The sequence below is a fragment of the Tasmannia lanceolata genome, unplaced genomic scaffold (genome assembly GCF_043159265.1).
Source record: "Tasmannia lanceolata isolate RefF3 unplaced genomic scaffold, GAP_Taslan_0.1 ptg000044l, whole genome shotgun sequence".
Classification (NCBI taxonomy): domain Eukaryota; kingdom Viridiplantae; phylum Streptophyta; class Magnoliopsida; order Canellales; family Winteraceae; genus Tasmannia; species Tasmannia lanceolata.
Window position 1 is genome coordinate 18,215,515 of NW_027518721.1, and position 20,253 is coordinate 18,235,767.

Genomic DNA, 20,253 nt, shown 5'->3' on the forward strand with positions numbered 1-20,253 from the left:
AGCTTCAGAGCAAATTGAGAATCTCCCACATATGGCGTGAAGGTTGTAACTGGCTCCTATAAGTACCCTTGGCGAAAGATGGCCACAAGTACCCTTGGCTTGCGTCTAAAATTGATGAGGTAAGGGACTTAGTGCACACAATCCATCCTGTGCTGACCAATAGATGGCGAACGGCTAATTTTCTTGCCGACGAGCTGGCCAAGCTTGGGGTGGACCGTGATTCGATTCTGATTGACATTCCTATGGTGTAATTTTTTCTTTTCTTCTCCTTATGGGCTCTCTGCAGGACGCCTTGTCCCTCTGTTCTATTTTGATTATGAATGCATTTGTCACCTTTTAAAAATAAAATAAAATTAAGATACTTCTATTGAGCTTCAGCATATGGAGAATCTCCCACATATGGTATGAAGCGAATGGAGCCACAGACTTTCTATCCAAGTTTGATTGCTCTTGAATAGGAGAGGATACCCCCCTATGCATCCCCCCACCCTCTCTTAGATTGTATGTAAGGACTCCGGAGTTGTATTTTTTTTTTCCAACCATTTAATGTCTTGTAAGGGTCCTACCCAAACCCCATCTTTCCTATAAAAAAATAATAATATAAAAAAATAAATAAATCCTAGCCAAGCTGTGCTTAAGATGAGAATGGCGCAATATATATTCTGGTCCTATTGGAGTAAAAGACTCTAATGAGATGGAAGTGCGAGCTATTATTTCAGGGGATTAGATTAACAGCCTCAAGAGATCTGGATAATCTTATTGTAGAGGACGACTCCTTCAATATTATAAGGTGGCTGGATGAGAGGCACCCACACCCTTGGAGATTCTCAAAATTGATAGATGAGATTTTGGATCGCTTGGAGGGTCACTCGGTCCTCTTCTAGCATGTCCGGAGATCGGCTAATTAAGAGGCCGTTGTTACGAACCCGATTCGGATCGCAACAGATTTGATCTTCTCGGAGGGAAGATCGGTCTCTTGACCCACTTCGAGGGAAGGGTCGTCCTCCTTTGTGCACAAGACACTGTTTTGAAACAATTTTCTTCATTCATTTCCCTTCAATACCTTTTACAAGCTTTAAATAAATGTTTACAAACGTGATACCCCCAAGAAAGAATGCGCAATCCCTCCCAACGAAATAGGTTAGTCACCTATTAAATAGGTAACTTCCTTATTAAATCCCTATCAAATAGCGATTACTCCTATAGCTACCATAACTGCTAATTATTATCCTATCATAAGAAAAAAAGATAAACACAAAGAAAATCACCTAACATTCCTCTCCCCTTGAAATCAACCTTGTCCTCAAGGTTGGATTATTGGAAAAAAAACTATTTATTCCACCGGGATCCCAAATTGTATTGGCCATGATTTTGTTGACCAACAGATCTGATGTTGGACTTCCGCCTTCAAAAACAACGATCGTGAACCGTTGAACTCCACCTTTAAAATATCTTGGGATCAAACTGGAAAAGAAATATGATTTTTTATCGCAGCGAATTGAAGTTATGGAATGATCGAACGGGCCGACAAAATCAAGATGAGCCTTGGCATGGCGTTCCACCAAATCATCTTCGCCGGTATCAATTTGCGCCTTTTTCAGATTTAGCTTTCTTTTTTCTTGCATTTCCTTGACCAGCATGCTGATTCTGTTCAGGCCTTCTGAAAATCGTTGTTGTTCTTCCATAAATTCTGAAATAATCTTGCATAAATCATCACACAAGGAATTCCAAATCTCACAACCCATGGCGCAGGATTGACGGCTCTGATACCACTTTGTTACGAACACGATTCGGATCGCAACGGATTTGATCTTCTCGGAGGCAAGATCGGCCTCTTGACCCACTTCGAGGGAAGGGTCGTCCTCCTTTGTGCACAAGACACTGTTTTGAAACAATTTTCTTCATTCATTTCCCTTTAATGTCGTTTACAAGCTTTAAATAAATGTTTACAAACATGATACTTCCAATAAAGTATGCGCAATCCCTCCCAAAGAAATAGGTTAGTTATCTATTAAATGGGTAACTTCCTTATCAAATCCCTATCAAATAGCAATTACTCCTATAGCTACCATAACTGCTAATTATTATCCTATCATAATAATAAAAGATAAAACGGCCGTCTTGGTCATGAGGGAGTGAATCGTCCATCGCTGGAAACCTTTGACTTCTTACCCCTTGGATTCTTGATGTTAGTGTATCTTTATGTTCATCTTTGCATTCTCTTTTGATTTCACATTCCCCTCCATCGAGGGCCTTAACTCTTCTTCATAAAATCTTATCATTTCAAAAAAGATATATATATATATATATATATATATATATATATATGAGAAAACGGTTCCTACACATATGTGTAGAGAGTTCTCTACACACTAGCTTAAAATACAGTGGGGGCCCACTTTGTTTGGGTGATCAAAGCCATCCATTTTAAAGGCCTTCACATAGATAGGGTGTCTACAAAAAATCAGATCCATAGGATCATCCCAACCCTACGATTTGTGGAGGTAAAATTGATGTCTTTAAACCTTCACAAATTAGTCCATTTTTTGCCTCGACAATTCGAATGGTTAGGATGATCTTATGGATCTGATTTTTTGTGGACACCCTATCTATGTGAGGGCCTTAAAAATGAATGGTTTGGATCACCCAAATAATGTGGCCCCCATTGTATTTTAAGCTAGTGTGTAGATAACTTATCTACACATATGTGTAGGAACCGTTTTCTCATATATATATATATGGGAAAGGTGTGCGTACTCGGTCGAGTAGATAAGCTTATCTACTCGGTCGGGTTAAAAACAGTGGGGTCCCACATTTTTGGGGTGATCCAAATCATTCATTTGAAAGGCCCTTACCTAGATAAGGTGTCCACGAAAAATCAGCCCCATAGGATCATCCTAACCCATCCAACAGTGGAGGGAAAAATGGGCAGATTTGTGGACAAGCTGTGTTTGTCCATTTTTTCCCATTTTTTCCCTCCATTGTTGCATGGGTTAGGATGATACTATGGGGCTGATTTTTGGTGGACACCCTATCTAGGTAAGGGCCTTTCAAATGAATGGTTTGGATCACCCCAAAAATGTGGGCCCCCACTGTTTTTAACCCGACCGAGTAGATAAGCTTATCTACTCGACCGAGTACGCACATCTTTCCATATATATATATATATATATATATATATATATATATATATATGAGAAAACGGTTCCTACACATATGTGTAGATAAGTTATCTACACACTAGCTTAAAATACAATGGGGGCCACATTATTTGGGTGATCCAAACCATTCATTTTTAAGGCCCTCACATAGATAGGGTGTCCACAAAAAATCAGATCCATAGGATCATCCTAACCATTCGAACTGTGGAGGCAAAAAATGGACTAATTTGTAAAGGTTTAAAGACATCCATCTTACCTCCACAAATCGTAGGGTTGGGATGATCCTATGGATCTGATTTTTTGTAGACACCCTATCTTTGTGAGGGCCTTTAAAATGGATGGCTTGGATCACCCAAACAATGTGGGCCCCCACTGTATTTTAACCTAGTGTGTAGAGAACTCTCTACACATTTGTGTAGGAACCATTTTCTCTCTCTCTCTCTCTCTCTCTATATATATATATATATATATATATATATATATATATATATATATATAGGAAAAGGATTGTGAGCTTGAGCGTTGGAACCTTATGGTGAGCTTAAGCTCTCAAACCAATGAGGCCCACATTGTTAGGATGATCCAAAGCATTCACTAGAAAGGGCCTTACATAGATAGGGTGTGTACAAAAAATCAGCTCCATAGGATCATCTTAACCCATCCATTTGTGGAGGTCAAAATGGACAGACTACAAATCTGCCCATTTTTGCCCTCCACTTTTGGAGGGGTTAGGATGATTCAATGGAGCTGATTTTTGGTACACACCCTATCTATGATAGGCCCTTGCAAATGAATTGTTTGGATCCTCACAGAAATTGTGGGACCCATATGATTGGTGCACTCAAGCGCACGAACATATTCCTCATATATATATATATATATATATATATATATATATAGAGAGAGAGAGAGAGAGAGAGAGAGAGAGAGAGAGAGAGAGAGAGAGAGAGAATGGTTCCTACACATATGTGTAGATAAGTTATCTACACACTAACTTAAAATACAGTGAGGGCCACATTATTTGGGTGATCCAAACCATTCATTTTTAAGGCCCTCACATAGATAGAGTGTCCACAAAAAATCAGATCCATAGGATCATCCTAACCATTTGAACTGTGGAGGCAAAAAAATGGACTAATTTGTGAAGGTTTAAAGACATCCATCTTACCTCCACAAATCGTAGGGTTGGGATGATCCTATGGATCTGATTTTTTGTGGACACCCTATCTATGTGAGGGCCTTTAAAATGGATGGCTTGGATCACCCAAATAATGTGGGCCCCCACTGTATTTTAAGCTAGTGTGTAGAAAACTCTCTACACATATGTATAGGAACCGTTTATATATATATATATATATATATATATATATATATAGAGGAAAGTGTCTCTAGTCTCTCCCCTAGATAAGCTTATCTACTCCTTCCTTTTAAAAAACACAGTGGGCCCACGCTGTTTCGATGATCCAAAGCATTCATTTGATAGGTCCTAACATAGATAGGGTGTGCCCAAAAAATCAGCACCAAAGGGTCATCCTAGAACTTCATTTTGTTGGGCACACCGTGTCCAAAATGGACGCATATAAACGTGGACGTTTATATGTGTCCATTCTGGGTACCACAAGGCACCACAAAAATAAGTTCTAGGATGACCCTTTGGTGCTGATTTTTTGGGCACACCCTATCTATGTTAGGACCTATCAAATGAATGCTTTGGATCATCCAAACAGCGTGGGCCCACTGTGTTTTTTTAAAGGGAGGAGTAGATAAGCTTATCTAGGGGAGAGACTAGAGACACTTTCCTCATATATATATATATATATATATATGAGGAATATGTTCGTGCGCTTGAGCTCTAACATCAAATTGAGGAATATGTTCGTTGACACCCCTATCTTTTATTAGCAAGAATTATACGAGATTAATCTTAATACTAGAGTATGATTATCCTTAACTCCCTCGTTAATTACCTACTCCCTACACCCATTAGTCCTAAGAGACCTCTTAACCTACACCTATTATCATGGACATTGAAGATTAACACCTGAAGGAGTTTCATCCCTCTCTATCCTCCCTCTTCACTCACCCTCATTCGTAGGACCAGCTAACAAGTTCTTGCTACAACATTTACTTCGATTTCATATGGGAAAGCCCCAGTAAGTTAAATTTAGAATGAACCATGCAAATGCATGCTCATTTTAATTTTCTTTATTTTAATTCACACGCACTCTTAAATTAATTATATCAGATATTCTTCAATGGATATCACCTTTAATCCCCCAAAATTCTCTAAATAATATTCTCATCTTACAGTTATAATGTCCTCACCTCTTTATTTTATTTTATTTCATTACATTCCCAATACAGACCTTTAAAATCCTAAAGAGTTAGGAGGATGAAACAACTGTTTGGGAATTTATGTCTACGATAAAAAAGAAGAAGAAAGAAGCTAGGTAGATAAGTTAGTGGGCTCTTCTCCAAGTAGAAGTGCCCTTAGGATTATATCCCCAACACCATCAGCAAACAAGAATAAGTGGCCGCCATTAGGAATTTCATGATACTTAATCCAAGGAAGCTTCTTTGAAACATATCGTTGTAGTTCAAACGGGATAAGCCTATCCTCGTAACCTTGCCAGATATGAACAGATCCTTCGTTGTTAGGGAATGGATTGCTTAGATCCATCGGATCAAATTCCCATTTTCCAAATCCGACCATCATATCCCGATGCAGGGATTCGTAATCGCCTTGTTGTGTAGTAACAGTCTGATCCTGGAATAATTAATTAATAAAAAGAGTCATTATTATCTCCCTAATAATTAATTAACTTATTAAAGGATAGCATTCTAAAGAAAACAAATGACAATGGGAAAAAAACATGGTGAGTATAACATTACAGGTAAAATGGTGGGCTCCACAGATATATAAAAATGGCAGGCCCCATCCCATCAATAACATGAGATGTAAAATGGTAGACCCAACCCTATGCTTGGGTTTGGGTGGAGAATGCCGGGGCCCACCCATCCTAGGCATGGTTATAAAATGCTGGGCGCCGCCCCATCATAGCATTGTGTAAAATAGTGGGCCCACAGGAGCAAGTGTAACATAGAGGCCCCCATCCATGCTATGGTTGGGTCTAAACTGTTAGGCCCATGTGGTATGAAGAAACGGTTTTCCAATGAAATTTTTTCTTGGAAAGAAAGCTAATGACAATGGAAAGAAACATATGTATTATAAATAAATAGATAGGTAGTAGAGAGACTGATAGATATGGGTCTTTGTTTGAGAAGATTAGGTACCTCAATGTGGGCCCCGGTTGCTATAATCTTGTGAAAGATCTCCTTGTCTTGCTGAGAGAAAATATCAGGGTTGAGTAAGGCTAAAAAAAGGGAACCACTTCTGTGTCATCCACCAGTACAAGAAGGATGGTGCATAGTGAGCGATCCGAAGGGTCCATCGGTCCTGCACAAGTCGTTGCTCGTAGGCATTTCTTGAGAGATTGGCCGGAAAAGAAGGCCACCACTGGTTTATAACCGGAGCTATTAGCGCTACACCGGCTAACCTATAAGAACATAAGTCCAAAATCATAAAACCCATTTGCTATTCATGGGTGGACGTGGTTCTATGTGTCCACATATTTCTTGTCGCTTGCCCGCACCATAGTATGATCCAAAATCCAAACCATCCATTAGATGGGCCACAACCTAAATAAGTCCTGCCCCAAAAATCATTTCCATACGTAGATCCTAACCCTCATATCTGAATGTTAGAGGGTTGACTCTCTGCAAAAATGAGCTGCGAAATGACCCTTCGTGAAATTCCCTAGCAAATCCCTATTTTTTTATAGGACTCGGACAAGGACACTCTAACCCTTAATAAAACTATCCCCATACGTCCATACACACATATAGTAGGATATGCGGATCCTACCGGACTCAACTAAGGATTCGAATAAATCATGACTAAGAAATATGTGGATCCAATTCGAATGGGCCCCGTTGAAAGCTTAATCATAACTATCATTTAAAAAAAAGAAAGCCTAATAATAATAAGGTCCCATAATAATAATACCTGTGGGGTATGTATTTAATGCAGCTCCATGCAGTGTATCCCCCCATTGACATTCCAATCACATAAAATTTAGGTCCCATCTCCACCAACTGGTCGGCCATCTCTTCAATGTCCATAGCTTCGCTCTTCACCGTCCGTTTTGGATTCGGATCGCTTTCCCCATACCCAGCTCTATCAAATGACAAGAAATAAATTCCCAGTTCCTGAAAAATCAAATGAAAGCCAATCAAAAGGGCTTTGAGCCTTCTTTTTTTTGATGGGTAAGCTGGCGTTTGGCAGGGACCCTACCGGTTTATTAGATAAAGAGAAAGATGATACATTTATGGGAACAATAAGCCTTCCCTAACTCTAAATACATGAGAGAGGGAGATCCAAAACTCGGACTAGACCAACACTAAATTTAGAGGTTGGATAGAGCAAATGTTTCTTTGTAGGTAAAACTGGGCGTAAAAAATTTTATGACAATTTTTTATACGGAAAATGATCGTAAAATTTGTTTTACTACCAATATACATTGATGGAGCCTAAGGAAAAAAGGATGAGATTCAAATCCTACCGGGGATACTGGAATTCTGAATTCTTTGCTGCTGCGGAAACCATGAGCAAGGATGATTTTATACTTGGCAGATTCTTTTGGGGCTCCAGTTTCTTTGTAGGCTAGATATCTTCCATCTCTGAGTCTGATTCTAGGCGAAATTACAGGAGGACCATTTGGAGTGCCACAAACCTTTGGAGGGGGAGGTGTCATGGCCTGAAAAGCCCATCCCAGAAAACCCACCACCAAAACAAGTACTATTCTTCCAAACATCTCTGAAAAGGTACAAAAAAATAAAATAAAAATCTCAGGTGTTTACATACATAAAATGCATAGAATATCTGTGAAATGGGATGGTGAGAAGTAGAAATTAAGCAAGAAAAAGCCCACCTAGAAAGGATTTCTAGGGGTCTCTGATGTTCAAAAGAGAGCACTCAGTTTGAAAGGAGGTGTTTGCCTTTGGCCACCGAACATGTAAAAATAGATGGGTGTGCAGTCAAAGTCGGTATCCATATTTGCAAATATGATTTATTCTAATTTAAGGGCTGCTAAGAAGACTAAAACCCTTTTTTTCTAAAAATGACGTTGTTTTGGAATAAGAAACGTACGCAAATAACATTGAAAATCAGGGCCCAATTTGACTTATCTAAGGTGCAGGGGTGGAGCCAGGAATTTGCTTGAGGAGGGGCAGAGCATGGGTGAGGCCCATTACCCTTTTACACTAGAGGGTTTCTCCCAAGTAAAAAAGGGGGCTAGTATAACTTTTCCCTTACATTTCATGTAGTGGGGCCAAATTATATTACACATGTTTTGATGGGTTGGGCCCACTATTTAACACTCCTAGCATGGCATGGGTAATTTGTTTTGGGATGGTGAAAGTTCCATGTAGCCTGGTATCATTCAAAAAGTATTGTACAACTTACCATATGATGATCCAAACCGCTCATTTGATAGGCCACAATGTAAGGCTATGCCAAAAAACTCATTTGTTTTTGGGCTATGACCCTAACATCGGAAATACATTGCACCCCAAAAACCATTTTCATTGGGGTGCAATGAATTTACAATGTGGCCTAGGATCATCCTATCGAAATGAGTTTTTGGGCTCTGACCCTAACATCGTAAATACATTGCACCCCAAAAACCATTTTTATTGGGGTGAAGTGTATTTACGATGTGGCCCATCAAATGGACAGCTTGGATCATCCTATGGTAAGTTATACAATACTTTTTAAAAAATAATTTGAACTATACGAGCTTACACCATATTATAACTGATATCTTTTGAGCGTATCAGTGGAGATTTTATATGGTGTGTGTATGAGTGAATTCCAGTTGTCTTCTGGGTCCCACTTCAGAGGATGATCGAACCGTTCATTTGTGGGCCACAAATCCACAATGTCATAGGAGATTTTTAGTTCACTGGAGAGAGAGAGAGAGAGAGAGAGAGAGAGAGAGAGAGAGAGAGAGAGAGAGATATTAATTGCAAGAGTCAATTTCTGACAATTACAATTTTGTACACAGATTATTCGAAGTTGAAAAAAACGCTATGTTCTCATCCCAGAGAGAGAGAGAGAGAGAGAGAGAGAGAGAGAGAGAGAGAGAGAGAGAGAGAGAGAGTCAATTTCTGACAATTACAATTTTGGACAATTTTGTACACATATTATTCGAAGTTGAAAAAACGCTATGTTCTCATCCCAGAGAGAGAGAGAGAGAGAGAGAGAGAGAGAGAGAGAGAGAGGTGTCAATTGCAAGAGTCAATTTCTGACAATTACAATTTTGGACACTTTTGTAGACAGATTATTCGAAGTTGAAAACAATGCTATGTTCTCATCCGAGAGAGAGAGAGAGAGAGAGAGAGAGAGAGAGAGAGAAGTATTAATTGCAAGAGTCAATTTCTGACAATTACAATTTTGGACAATTTTGTACACAGATTATTCGAAGTTGAAAAAAACGCCTATGTTCTCATCCTAGAGAGAGAGAGCGAGAGAGAGAGAGAGAGAGAGAGAGGTATTAATTCCAAGAGTCAATTTCTGACAATTACAATTTTGGACAATTTTGTACACAGATTTTTCGAAGTTGAAAACAACGCTATGTTCTCATCCCAGAAAGAGAGAGAGAGAGGTATTAATTGCAAGAGTCAATTTCTGACAATTACAAATTTGGACAATTTTGGACACAGATTATTCGATGTTGAAAAAAACACTATGTTCTCATCTCCTCACTTTGTCAGTACTTATATAGATCCTGAGAAATTGAAAATTTTTCAAATTTGAGGGGGCGCAAGTGCCCCCCCCCCCCCCCCCCCCTCGCCCCTCTCTGGCTCCGTCCCTGCTAAGGTGGCTGGATGTAACCAAACCTGACCGGAGTCTCTTTGCTTAGTCTTCTTTTTCTTCTTCCTCCTCCCTACCTTCTTTTCTACTTTTTCTTATTCTTCTAGGTTTGCTTCCTTCCTTTTTCTTCTGTCTCTAGTGAAATATGGGGATAGATGGAAATGGTGTCAAATGGAGATTTTCATTAAATTTTTGATTAATTACATAATATCCTTATTAGTCTTTATATAAAGGACTTAGGAATAACAATGGAAAGATATTAAGATAAGAATTAGGGAGATAATACTAATCTAGTTTAGTAACCCAATCTAGTCTAACTTCTTTATCAGGTTTAATATGATCCAACAACTTGATCTTAATTGTCATTCCAAAAAGGAAAAAACACAACCTAATCTTAATCCAATGGTGAGATTTGATAACATATTTTATACTCTAACATTCCTCCTCAAACGTATGTGGATTGGAAATCTACATACGCTTGATTACAATAGAATTTCACCATTAAGAAATGGAAATTGAATTCGCCAATTTTCCACGGTGATTATGATGGTCCATTGATGATAGTGGTCATCGATGCTGGTTGCCGAAGAGAATGTTGCTTGCAAGATGAGTACAAAGAGCCTGATTGGGCTGGAGCAAACTTGAACCACAATTGGGGATTCTTCATATGGGTAGGTTTTAGATACTAATCTGCATAGCAATAGTTTGGGGAAATGACAACAAACCAACACCCCCCCCCCCCCCCCCCCCCCCCCCCAACACACACACACACACACGTACCCACGTACAGTAACGGTTTCTGTGAGAATGGTTCACTGCTTGAGGATAAATTCACCCCCTTTAACGATTTTCTTTGCCTTAGAAACTTAACGAATAACGTTAAATGGGGTGATTTTATCCGTTAGAGAGAAAAGCGTGGGTGGGGGGGGGGATATCCTTTCCCTTAGTTTATTATAGACCGGTGTCTAAATGTGAAAAAGTGAGCATCCATGGGCAAGTCATCATGTGTTATGATGATTCGGTTTAAGTACCAATCTTCATGGAAGAGGAAATCTCTTAGGCAATAATGTGGATGGCAATGGCCATTTTAACAATCTTGACACGGTCGAAGGAAGTGGGTTGTTTGATGAACATAATGACATCATTGGGTTGACCTCTTTGTAGCAAAAAGTGAAGACAAGGGTGATGCTCTATAGGGCCGCTTGCTAGTAGTGATAGGGGGCTATTTTCTTAGTGTAAGAGAAAGAGCATGCAAGTGATGATATGGAGAGGTCGAGCGATGGGCGGAGGCAAAAGATTTCAAGTAGCTACTATTGATAGAAGCGAGAAGTAAACGAGTTTTCAGTGGTAGTGGGGAGCGATGATGGATGGGTGGACGGTTAGATCGGTCGTTCCTTAGAGAATGGAACTGCCTTTGTTTTGATTAGTGACCAGTGGAGTGCTTCGGTCTGATGACGAGGTTTATGAGTCACTTGCGATGTTTCACGACAAAGCAAGTCAGCCAAGCAAGGTTGTGGCCTGTGGGGCTTAAACCTACAAGGACAACAAAACAAGGAAGCTATTTTCACAAACACACACAAAAAAGAAACAGAGCACAAAGAGGCATGATACTATGTAAAATTGTTGGCTTATAGAGGCCATCCGTCCTCCGGTTTTGGGGGGCGCTTATGGGGGCGAGAACCTCCTGTGGGCTTGAAAAGAGGCTTGACAGCTCGGAATGGTGTGCTCCCATGGGGTGTGTAGCACCTTATATCCATCCATGCCTCACTTAGTATGGGGGCTCTGCAATCCCATTGATAGTAGTACCGGCTGCTGTGCTGTGGTGGGCCTTGGCTTTAAGAGAATTAGTTGCACCTCTCCCATTACAAATTGGTTCTGGAAACTTGGTTGCAGTAACGATCCTAGAAAAATGATGATTTTCAGTGAATCTTTGATTGATTACATAATATCCTAATCAATGAATATATGCATAACATTAAGATAACAACATAAAGAAATTAAGATAGAATGAAATATTATCTTAATCTAGTTTAGTATCCTAATCTAGCATAACTTCATTATCAGGCTTAATCTAATCTAACAACCTGACCTTAATCCAATGATGAGATTTGGTAATATCTTACATACTCTAACAACTAAGGATTAAATGCGGGAAATAGAGCTTAAGGGGCAGCTTTTTTATATACACAACATTTTTATCGGGGGTCATTAAAAACCTCCGGTAAATTTTGTTGGATTTTGTTCCAATAAATGAGTTTCAAATCTTCTATTAAATCTTGAACATGTATCTAATAATGATGAACATTATATATAGAGATTCATGCACGATTCTTTGAATTAGGATTCATGTATGGCTCTATATTTATTGAAACATTAAATGTTAGAAGTTTCAATAAATGTGGAGATTCATGCATGTCTCTTAAGGACTTGGAATTTATGGAGAGTCATCTAGAGATTCATGTATGACCTTTATGATTAAGGATTCATGTATGACTCTTAGAAGACTCACCTATAAATACATGAATCCATTAATGGTCACCTTTAATGGGTGTCCTTTGGGTTGCTACTTGAACTCTATAAATAGAGCCCTCATTCTAGCATCCAGAGAAACCAAGAAAGGAAATTACTCTAGAGCCTGTGGACAGTGATGCCTGCAGATTTCTTGATATCGGCACCAACTCTATCATTGAAGCTCGAGATGCTGAATTTTTCGAAGACAAGTTCATCAAGGACAAATCAATCTCTTTAATGGACTCACCTGAGAATGTTAGAGAAGAGGTTCAAGTTGAAGCTAACCCTGATGCTCCTGCTCCTCGCTCTACTCTCAGGAAAATGAAGTCTATGATGAATCTGTTGATGTTCTTGTGGAAGAAGCTGATGAGCCAAGGCCTAAATGACAAAGGAAGCCCACGTCCTTTGGTGATGACTTTATCACCTAAAATGTTGAGAGTGATCTTCAAACATTTGAAGAAGCTATACAATCCAAAGATGCACTGTTCTGGAAAGAATCCGTGGAAGACGAAATGAGCTCTTTGAAGCAGAACAACACTTGGAGTTAGAGATTTTTGTTTTGGCAAGTGCTGGAGATGAGGCTGTGTAGCTCAAAGATCTTCTGCTAGATCTTCCGCTAAGGAAATTGTGTTTATCAGCAATTATTATCTTTTGTGATAATCAAGCGGCTAACACTGTTGCAGAAAACGAACTCTTCAACGGAAGAAAAATGACTCTTCGTCTGAAGCACAACTATCTATATGATCTGATAAGTCGAGGAATCATTGCAGTGATTGATGTTCGATCATCAGAGAATGTTGCTGATCCTATGACAAAAGGTTTGAAAAGGTAATTGGTCCTGCAGACATCCTCCAGAATGAGACTTATGTCCATTTGAGGTATAACAATTTGCATTTGAATTATGATAATTTGTATCTGGGAATGGTCATTTGTGTTTATATCTACCATTATAATGACATTTATGGTTCAAAGACTTGTCTACCTAATTATGTCATTCATGGTTCAAAGAATAAAACACAAGTAGACTGATTCATGTTTGATTACTATTGTTACATAAATGACTAAGTGCATGTGTTGCACAAAGGTCTAATTGCATGTGTTGCAAAAAGGTCTATATGCATTTGTTGCAGAAATAGTATCTTACTTATCAGAATGGGTCTCATGCCTAGGTAATCTATTTGTATTTGTCTCTACCATTAAACTATATTAGTGGTTCAAAGCTTAGTCTACCATCAAATATAGTTCATGGTTCAAATAATGAAATATAAATGGATTTGTTTTGGTGCACTTTAATATAAATTATTTGAGACCATTTCTGTGTTAGTGCACTTAACCTGTCGGAATAGAGGAAGGCTATAAGGCTTAATGAGCCCAAAGCACTTTGTGTGTGGGATGCATGACAGGTGCATGCCCCGAGAGACTCACCTATGTATGGGTAGAGGCATATCACCTCTTATGTGGTCTGAGTAGGCAAGACTGCTAGAGCCCATGCAGAAACATGAATGAGTTGAGGATGACATTAGTGCCTTAATGAGTTCTGAGTATTTTGTATACTCTAAGGAGCTCACCTATGTGCGGGTGGAGATTTGCCATCTCCTACGTAGTCTGAAAGATTGCTAGAGCCCACACAGAAACCTATCATAGTAAAGAGGTTGGCTTTTAAACATTAATGTGGTCCGAAGTACTTCGGGTACGGGGTGTTGGACAGGAACACACTAAAGGACACACCTATGTTAGGGTGGAGACTATGTGTCTTCTATGGAGATGGCATACTCCTAGAGCCCTCGCAGAACCAGGACGAGCACTGTGTGTGCTATTTATTTCAGGCAAGTTTGTGAGTAGTGTGATAGTTCAAGGCTTAGTCCACTATGCATACGTACTCTAGATTTAGTCATGTGTGATTACTGAAAAGTAGAAAGGTGCTGGTTCAAGGCTAAGTCCACCATGTACTTTAACTACAATTCAGATAATCTGTTTGAGAATTCAAGTCTTCGGACATTTTCATTATGCACAATGCGACTAGTGCTCTCTAATACTTAGTTGATAAGTTTGAAACTTGTGGGGGATTGTTGGATTTTGTTCCAATAAATGAGTTTCAAATCTTCTATTAAATCTTGAACATGTATCTAATAATGATGAACATTGTATATAGAGATTCATGCACGATTCTTTGAATTAGGATTCTTGTATGGCTCTATATTTATTGAAACATTAAATGTTAGAAGTTTTAATGAATGTGGAGATTCATGCATGTCTCTTAAGGACTTGGAATTTATGGAGAGTCATCTAGAGATTCATGCATGACCTTTATGATTAAGGATTCATGTATGACTCTTAGAAGACTCACCTATAAATACATGAATCCATTAATGGTCACCTTTAATGGGTGTCCTTTGGGTTGCTACTTGAACTCTATAAATAGAGCCCTCATTCTAGCATCTAGAGAAACCAAGAAAGAAAACTACTCTAGAGCCTCTCAGGAAAAATAGAAAGTATTCAATATAGAGCTTGCCTTATAGGATTGTTGAGTGGTGCATTACAACAATCCATTCTCCTGCTGTTCCTGGAGGTGGTTCGGTCGTGTGATCCATGCACTGGAGTTGGGCCGAATAACACTTTAAGGTGGGCGTTCAAGGACGTACGGCAGTATCGCAATCAAGATCGTTAATAATCCATCCTCCATTTAAGTCAGTATAATTTTATTTTTGCACAGTTTTTCATTAGTAGATCCATTGCTTTCAACCGCTTGCTCCAATAAATTTTTATTTCACCGACGATTACCGATAAACAAAACAAAACAAAACTTAGGTATATGAATCTATATAGGCAGTTTTATGTGACTGTCGATAAATACTATTTGCCAGCGGTAAATAAAATAACATTTACTGTCACTTAAAATCACCTGTAATGATGCAGTATATGGGTCGGTAAAACTCATAATTTTATTAGTGCCGACCGTTGTGAAACCGATCCAAAATCTAATGTACATTTTGGATTGATTTTCCAGAAGACATTGAACCATTTTTGCCGGCCTGACCCTCCTCAAACATTATATAGACAAAACAGACGAAAAGATTTCTCTTGATCATGATATCACACGGTAGCTTATACAGTTGAGGGTTCGAGGCTTAGCTATGAAGGCTATGCCTGGAATGTTAGGAAATAATCCTAATGGTGGATGTGGCATGTGCAAGATCAACGGCCTAGATCATTTTGTTAGTTGGTTTTGTGAAAAGGCATTAAGTGAAAAGCCATAAAAGAAAGGGTGTAAATGTAAGAGACTTTTGGGGAGGGAACCAGCGTGATAAGGAGTTGCATTTTTCTCAAAGTTGGACTGCCAAAGATCCATTGCCCGTGCTCCTGTTATGATGAACACTTACATGGAAATCAAAGCATGCACTACACTCCCAGTTTTTGTAACCATTCACACCCCAAATGGCTTAACAAAGCAAAAAATACAATATGAATGGACACCATCAGCCTGTAATCGATGCAAGCACTTCAGTCACACAAATAAGACACGACCAAAGAGAGACGTTGGAAATCAGAGTAAAAGGGCCCAAGAAAGGAGACCCAAATCTCAGAAACCATTGATTGATAAGACAGATTCTACAGAAACCCAAAATGATCGAGCAACCACAAAAAGAAATAATGTCAATCTATATAGGTTGTCACGAGGACGAGTCACATGACGAGCCCAAAGCCCCTGTTCTCTTTTTCTCGATCTCTCTCTGGTTCGCGAAACAGGAAATACTTCTCAAAAATGAATTTGTCCCCAAGTTAAAACCCAAAAAGCCCGTTTCACATTGCGCCCGCCTTTTACGGCACAACCAAAAAGCCTTTTTCACACGGCATTTGCCCCAAATTTTAAATTTGAGTAAAAAACGTATAAAAGTTGCGTACACCATTTCAAAACGCGAAATTAGATTCATTGGATTTTCCTCACCGCAAGGAGTCCAATGGATCTGTCCATGCGCGATTTGGAGTCCAAATGAAGGAGTTATAGTCTTTCAAAGTTTTCGAAAACTCCTGAAAAATCCTGGAAACCCGATTTCGGACACACCAAAATTGCTCATACCATTTCAAAGCACTCAATTAGGTTCAATGGATTCTCCATGCCACAAGGAGTCCAGTGGATCTGATCGCGCGCGATTTAGAATCCAAATGAAAGAGTTACGACCCGCCGAAACTCCCAAAAGTACACAAAATACCCAAAACCGACCTACTGGTGGCCCACCAATCGAGATTTGTGATTTGACAAATCGCGATTTCGGTCCGAACCCTATAGGGGGGGGGGGGGGGGGGGGTCGCGGGTGTAACTGTAAAAATAAGATTTTTAACCTTCCGAATCGATCCGAAACCAGTTTTTCCGTCCGATTTTTGAGTTTTCTAAATTTTCGATCTTTCCAAAAGAATATTTTCCGTAAAACCCTAGTTTCCATTCCAGAGAGTGAGAAAGCAGAGAGATACTTAGGTAGCTTACACTGGGCGTCGGCATTCTGCAGAATTTCCGAGCACTCGGAGCGACACCCCTCAACTAGCGCCGTTATTCTACCAAATTTCGGAGAACTCGAAGCCACACCATTCAGCTAGTGCTGTTGTTCTGCCTAATTTTGGAGAACTCGAGGCTACACTGTTCAACTAACGTCATTGTTCTACCGAATTTTCAGAGAATTCGGAGCTACACCATCCGAATAGCGTCGTTACGCCGCCAACTTTTCGGAAGGCGTTCTCGCTACATCGGTAAAATTACATTAATTTTCCCGCTTTCCGCATTTCTATTATAGAAACCAATATTGGGTATTTATAGGGTTTGGGGATTCTCTTGCCCTGAATCCTATAATGTAAATCCCTACTCTCTTTGTAAATAGGGCTAGGTTCCCTCTCATTATCCCACCATAGGCAAGAGAGATAGAGACGAGAGCCTAGCGCTCCGATGGTGTTGTACAAACGGAGGGAACCAAAACCCACCTCTTTTTCGTCGTTTTAATTATCCATATTAAGGCGGTCGTTACGTGATTCAGGAGTAATCCCTCGAGGACCCGGCTCACGCAGTACACACCCCTACCTTAGAGGTGTTCAAAGAATCGCCTAGGTCTTATCTATACACAATATAAAGGGAAATTCGAATGTCCATGGACAAGCCACATGTTATTTAAAATCTTATTAGCACAAGCTTTCCTTTAACTATTAAAGTTTTAATTATAAGAACTTCTTGAAAATAATTTTTATTGCTATTATTACATAACAAACATCTACAGTTAAGAAATATATTTCTAGTAACGTGATTTAAATATATGCAAATATTTTACGCATGCAAATATAAATAAAAAAATGAAAAAAGTAAGAATCCTACAAAAAAGGATAAAAAAAATCAGAAGCACGAATCCATCTGTGGGATCCAAGGTGATCATTAAGGTCATATGTTAACAAGGATCTATTGATTTCTTATGGGTTGCTATTTTGTTTATCTTTCTCAATCGATTAGCACTCTTTCGATTGCAGGAAGAACATTGTTTATGGAAAAAAATTTCCTGGGATTTTTTGTCTCCCTGACTTGAAGAGAAATTATCGCTTATATATTTTGGAGGGAAATTATTTGAAATTGGTCACTCTAAACAAAATTTGAACTGATATGGTTCAAGCCACATTTTTCATTTGATCAAACAGCGAAAAAGAAATAAATTTATGAAAAAGTTTCTCTTTTCCATTCTTTTCTAGAAAATTCTTGTAATCCAAACGGGCCCTAAAGGAGTCATAATATATGTGGAAAATTGTGTTCTACTCAAGTTGGCAATGACATGATGCATCTGTTACTCAGTCTGTTGCTGATGATCAAATAAGGATTCCAACCACACGAGTTACTAATCAAAGGAGCAGAGGCAAGCCAAAATGGATGGTTGATTACGTGAGGGGTTGAAGATAAACAAGACTTAAGTTGGAGAGGGTAAGTCAGTTGAGATGGGTTAGAACTAGAGTTAGTTAGTAGGTTAAAATGATGTAACTAGAGTCAAAAGACAGTTGATGCTTGTAACAGAAAATAACAGAATACACTAAGGCTATAAATGTACTCATTGAGATGGAACAAATCAAGAAATTACTCAGAATTCTTCTGTTCTCTCTTATTCTTTCTCTGTCCTCTTCCCTCCCAACCCCTTTCTCTGTATTTCTTGTTCTTTTTCAGATTCTTCTTCCTAAAAAGAAGCATCATTGGTGCTTTCATTGTTTTCTGATCATGGCGGATGGAACTCGAGCTCGACAGACTTCTCAAACTGACGTTACAATTGATAAAATCTCTGCTCAAATGACTGCTATGCAGAAACAAATGAGAGAGGATTTCATGGCTCTTCTTCGTCCAATGCAGCAAAAATTGGATAAATTGTCCTCCGATTTTGAATCTAGTAAACATCAGCAAAACCAAATTCCATCCACTTCTTCATCACACCAAGGAGATATGCCTTCTTCCATTCTTTCTATTCCTTTCCCTAAACCTATTAAACTGGATTTTCCTAGGTTCAGTGGAGGAGATCCGACAGCATGGCTCTTCAAAGTTTCCCAATTCTTTGCCTTTCATCAAACCGCAGACAATCAAAAACTTCAGATGGTTTCTTTTCATAGGGAAGGTCCTGCCTCAAGCTGATAGCAATCAATTACGATCTTGGCCTGAATTTGAAGCTGCCCTTAAAAATTGTTTTGGCCCTTCGGCTTATGAAGATCCACAAGGTGCGTTACCAAAATTAACTCAGTCAGGTTCTGTTCTTGATTACCAAACCGAATTTGAGGAATTATCCCCCAAAGTTTATGGTCTCTGTGATCATTTCTTGAAGAGTTGTTTTGTCTCTGGACTCAAACCAGAGATCAGACGAGAGCTAATAGCTCATCAGCCATATGAGTTACATCAAGCTATCGGTCTTGCATGATTACAAGATGATAAAATTGCAGAATCTTGTTTGATGAATTGCCAATGGACTTCAAAAATTGGTACTCAATCTTCGATTCTTGGCCCTAGTCCAAATTTTTCTGCTCAGAAAAATCCTCAAAAATTTTCAACCAATTTATCAGCTTTCAAACCTTCGACTTCAAATTCTAATCCAACATACCAAAAAATTTCAATCAAGAGACTGTCTTTTGCTGAAATGCAGCAACGAAGAGAAAAGGGCCTTTGTTTTAATTGTGATGAACGGTTTCATCCAGGCCATAAGTGTAAGAATCAAGTATCTATGTTACTCTTGGAAGGTACCAACGAAGGAGACAAATTTTTTTATTCTGACGAGCCAGAATAATCAGTAGTAGAGCATCAAGATATTATGGACAAACCTACCATTAGTTTTCATGCTTTGATGGGTCTCACTGTTTCAAGAACACTCAGACTCGAAGGATTTATTATAAATCATAAGATTCAGGTATTAGTTGATGGGGCAGTACACACAATTTCATTCAGGAACGAGTAGCAAATTCTTGGGGCTTCCTATTACTCAATCACCTCATTTTAAAGTTCATGTGGGAAATGGGGAGTTTTTTATGTGCCAGGGCATGTGTCCCAACATCCAAATCGAGCTCCAAAATCATTCCTTCGTCACAGACTTGTTTGTCATTTCTCTTCCAGGTGCTGATGTAATCTTGGGAGTTCAATGGTTACAAACCTTG

The 20,253-nt window shown here is 39.0% G+C and overlaps 1 pseudogene across 1 annotated transcript; it reads right to left on the reverse strand.

The window, feature by feature from the left end:
• Positions 1-5,465: 5,465 nt before the first annotated feature.
• Positions 5,466-8,499, reverse strand: LOC143863972 (putative lysophospholipase BODYGUARD 1; annotated as a pseudogene). The gene is made up of 5 exons (XR_013241048.1): positions 8,153-8,499; positions 7,773-8,037; positions 7,228-7,440; positions 6,456-6,718; positions 5,466-5,928 (listed from the first exon to the last, which is right to left on the reverse strand). The product of XR_013241048.1 is annotated as a putative lysophospholipase BODYGUARD 1 (transcript).
• Between the last annotated feature and the right edge of the window lie 11,754 nt (positions 8,500-20,253).